A 4,979-nucleotide genomic window follows, 5' to 3' on the forward strand; every position below is an offset into this window, starting at 1 on the left:
AAACTGTTGTCAGGTTATTCCCTTTCTTAGAATGCACTGGCCTTGAATATTAACAAGAATACTCTAAAGAAATATATGATAGAAAAATACAAGAGAACGAACTTGCAAATTACAAATTTAAACACAGTCTAAAAAGAACCTGACTTCTATTCACTTTTATCTTTTTTTTTTGGGGGGGGGGGAGGGTGGATTATGGATGAAAATATGTATCTGCTAATGGATATGAAATACTCAAAGTATGCTTTCCATTATATTTCATACTAGATGGGGTTAGTTTGTATTGTTCATATTTTAGTTATTTCTTCACCATCGATAGCCTCAGTGCTTCAACAACACATGCACACTTTGAATTGATTGTTTAAGTAGGGAACAAAAAACAAAAAATAAGTCGCCTGCTGTTTTTTGTAGTAGACAGCCACACAATGTATATCAATTTTGGGCAATCTCTGGCAATGCAATGCCATAAGTGGAGTAGCTTTGTGACACTTGACAAAAGCATGATTTTCTCACAAACCCTTTATGTATATAAGGATTGAAAAAATAGAGTTTGTTTCAAAACCTGAGAAAGCTCAACATATCATATCTACTTTTTTTTGCATATAAAAGAACACTGGACTTCACTCTTTAAGAAGGCAGAAACTATTATCAATTCCTTACATACGTCAGTGACTTGTCAAGGAAATGTGCATGTTTTTCCTAAAAGAAAAAAAATTGAAATTCTTTTTAGGTTTTCCTTGAATTGTTCTATGCATGTGACATCATAAACTCTTCTCACTCTGCTGCGACTGCACAAATGATTTAAAGATTATTAACTTTTGAACTGAATGTCCGCTTTTCAATTTTTTTTCTGATGTGTTCTAATAGTATAAGCCAGTTTGGGGTACCAGTTTGAGCATGTGCAGAAAAAGGTTATTTGTACCGAGAGACAGGTTGGTTTTTTTAATTTCACTGAGATAAGCATCTGTAATGCTAGGATTATTCATGGAATCCTTATAAATGGTGCCTGCCAGTACATCCACTTGACAGCAAGCCTGGTATTTGGCAATGTTAACACGCAAAAAAAGTTTGTTAACATATTCAAAACAGCACTTAATAAAATGGATGATTCCCTAAGTGTTGATTGACGAACCATACTGGTCACTTCATCTACACTGGTTAGGTTCATTCTTTGTTTGAATATGAGTTCCATAAATGGCTATGGTGGGCAAGCTGCTGCATTATGTCACTTTGAATTGATAGAAGTGCCTCACCAACTGAGAAAAATGAAAGGTCAGTTGTACCTATGTGCACATGAGCTAACTCCGGACTGGCTTATTGCTGCGCATTCACTCAATCCACATGTAGGTCTATATGAAGGTGGACTTGCCCTCTAACTCTGATTATAATTTTAAGCTTTCTTTAAGTAGGTTGTATAAAGTGCTGGTATATTTGTGTAAGGTTTGGTGAAAATTAAGTGTTAAAATGATTGGAAGAGTTGTGAGACTGTAACATCAACACTTGAGGTATTTCTCATGCATGATCATAAATCTCTGTAAAATATTGATGGTAATAGTAAAAATAATAATAATGAGGATAGTAATAATAATGATAGTAATAATAATGATGATAATAGTAATAATAATATATTTTGCTTCTGATCATTATGCTCGTGATGGTGCCAATACCAATACCTGCTTTATGAATGTGAAAAATCGACTGCTCTTTACAATATTTTGAATGTTGGGGCTAAACTGCATACATTGTGTAATTATATTTATGGTCTACTGAGTACAATGTGCTTCTTGTTTCCATCGCTTGAAAAAAAAAAAACAATGTATTAAAAAAATTGTTTTTAAACTTGTCTCACAAGACATATTCCTTCCTCTTTATGTCCAGTTTGTCATACCACTGATTGGTTAACCTTACTTTCCCTTTTCTGAGGTAACATTTTCTGTGGAATTGTTAATGTTAATTTGATGCAATGAAAAGTGTTTTCAGATGTGCTATTCTGCCCAAGATTTATAACTGGGACATATCTTTAGCTGTGTGCATAAAAAAGTAGCCAAATTTAGATGTTCATTCTTCATTTTTGATTCTTTTTTTCACCTTTCTTATCATTGGTGTAATTGTATATGAAAAACAAAATGTGAAGTATACTAATTGTATAATGGGGCACATTCGCAAGCTCTCAAGCTTGGAATTGGATGGAATATGTCAGTACAAGTAGTGAGTTTCAAATATATATGACAGAACTTTGCCATACCCTTCATTGTTTTGGCAATAACTTGTGTACGAGAAATCAGAGTTGACATATCGCTGTTAATGTCTAAGAGCGTCATAAAGGTGCTTTTGATTACCGTAAGATGTACCGGTAAATTCAAGGTACATATCTATGATCCATTCTAGAAGTAGAAGGACAATGTGAAAGATATTTGTCACATAGTTTACTATTACTGTGCACAAGCTTCAGGGATTTTTTAAATAAATATAATTAGTGCTTTTTGTCAATGTGATAACTTCCTTTAAAAGAAGAAAAAGTAATCATTTGATGGAAAGAACGAATTTTTTTTTTATTCAATGTACTGACCAAATTTCATACATTTTTGATTTACATTGCCCTTTTTATGACAAAATATGCATCTCGTATTAGAATTTGTAGAAATACAATGTATATTTGATGTTCACTTTAAAGTAAACCATGAAAAAGAAAATTGCTGTTAACTTGTCCCTCTTCCATGAGACATATATTAAAATGTATTCATCATGTTTATGTTCTATTTGTTGTAGAATTTAAGTCTCTGACTTCAGTTTTCGAAAGATTGTGGATTTAATTGACTGAGAAACTGTGTGTAAATCTATGCATGCTATTTTGCGTCATGTCTGGAGTGTTACCTTAGGTAATTGTTTGTGAAGTCAGTGAAGGCATCCAGTATATAATTATTTTGGTTTTAAAAAAAAAGGTTATAATTTTCACCATATGGGGTGCAGAAAGGTAACCCTATATAGAGACGTGTGCAAATTGTATTGCATCCTATATTGCGGTGACTTTATCACCCCATAGGGTGCAAATTACAACGATAACAATATGAACCATAATGGGTGCAGGTATGAGGTGCAGAAGGGGAACCCTGTATAGAGGTCCATATTTGCACCTTATAGGGTGTTGAATATAGGGTGCTAAATAAGAACCCCCCAAAATAGACCCCTAAATGGAGCCGCTGGTGTTACAACGATATGAACCAGAAAGGGTGCAAATTTGCACCTGAATTTTTGTTCACCCTATGGGGTGCAGAAAGGGAACCCAATGGAGGGGTGCAAATATGCACCAGATATGGTGTTTAATATAGGGTGCTAAATAAGCACCCCCAAAAATAGAACCCTAAATGGAGCCGCTGGTGTTACAACGATATGAACCCTATTGGGTGCAGAAAGGGAACCCAATGGAGGGGTGCAAATATGCACCATATATGGTGTTAAATTTAGGGTGCTAAATAAGCACCCCAAAAAATAGAACCCTAAATGGAGCCGCTGGTGTTACAACGATATGCACCCTCTAGGGTGCAAATTAGAACCGTAATTTCTCTGTGTGTAGAGTCAAAGAAGTGAGGTATAACTGTTAAGAAATTTAATACTGTTCTCTCCTATAATGTGCAACTTCGAGCACAAGCATCTAGGGAGTAAGTTTTTTCCTCTTTTTTGTTTAATTCAGGTTTGTACATAATCTTCCAAAGTACAGGAGTGAGGTCCCACTACACGTGGGGGTGAAATTGGAGGGAAATGTTGAATTGGAGTGATCAATGTGGGGGTGTGTCCCCAGACTACAGATTGACAGACAACTCGTGATTTTCTCCTTTTCCCTATCTAACTGACATTTTTGGTACATCAGAGTGGTACTATAGGCGAGCCTAGTTTCTCCTTAGTTTGTTTAACTCATCCTTTAAGTTTCAAACCAGCCGTTTTCAATAATATTGTTCACCTAATACGTGGTATGAAGAAACATTTCTAGCCATATCAGTTGGTAAACTGACAAGGTTATTCTTACAGGTTCGGAAGCCGTTCTGGCCCCTTGTAGATTTCCGATACCTTCAAAATCAAAAACTTGTGAATAGATGTCCCTTGCATTACAAATTTGTAATGTGTATTCGTCATATATTTCCCTCTACGTTGTGCCATTCTTCTTCTTTTTTTTCTCTCTCTCTCTCTACTTGATAACCAAAAGTGACTAACCGACCTCTCCCACAAGCCTCACAGTCTCACCACCCATAGCAACAGCCCATCACTGAAGCAAAAGCATACCTATATTCAAAAGACCTAGTTAACTAATGGTGCAATGTGCATAGTGTTTTCTGCAAATTGTCAACCACGCTATCCTATCACTACGTCAACGTCACTGAGGTGTTGGAATATTGAGGCTACAGTTCATTATTCGGATAGAACCTGAGATCTGTTGATGTCAACTCAAAAACGTTTTGCAATACTCAATGATATTTTCTCTTTCTAAAGTATCATTATTCTATTCATCAACGAACATTGACCAATGCATCATAGCATTCTGTGCTTCATTCACTTAGTATTGGACACACAGACACACATATATAAATGTATTATATATATATATAAATATATGTGGATGTATATATATATATATATATATATATATATATATATTTACACTGTAAAAACATCGGAGTTAGATTTAACACCATGGGTGTTAAATCTAACACCGATCAAACTCCAATAGAGGACCACACCCACAGGTGTAGAAAATGCACTGTGATGGTGATGAAAAGTGTTCACCTGACACTTCGTGGTGTTAATTTGACACTGTACCTGGTGTTATTTTGACACTGTACTGGTGTTAATTCAAAAATGACACCACATGGTGTTGATTTGATATTTGTTGGTGTTAATATCAATGGTTTAACACCCGTCCAGCTTCAATAAGAGACCACACCAGCTGGTGTTACTGTGGTGTAAATTTTTTTCACATTTTTTCAAAA

This window comes from Diadema antillarum, unplaced genomic scaffold, assembly GCF_040938485.1.
Source record: "Diadema antillarum isolate AM-2024a unplaced genomic scaffold, OU_Dant_1.0 seq00001811_RagTag, whole genome shotgun sequence".
Taxonomy (NCBI): domain Eukaryota; kingdom Metazoa; phylum Echinodermata; class Echinoidea; order Diadematoida; family Diadematidae; genus Diadema; species Diadema antillarum.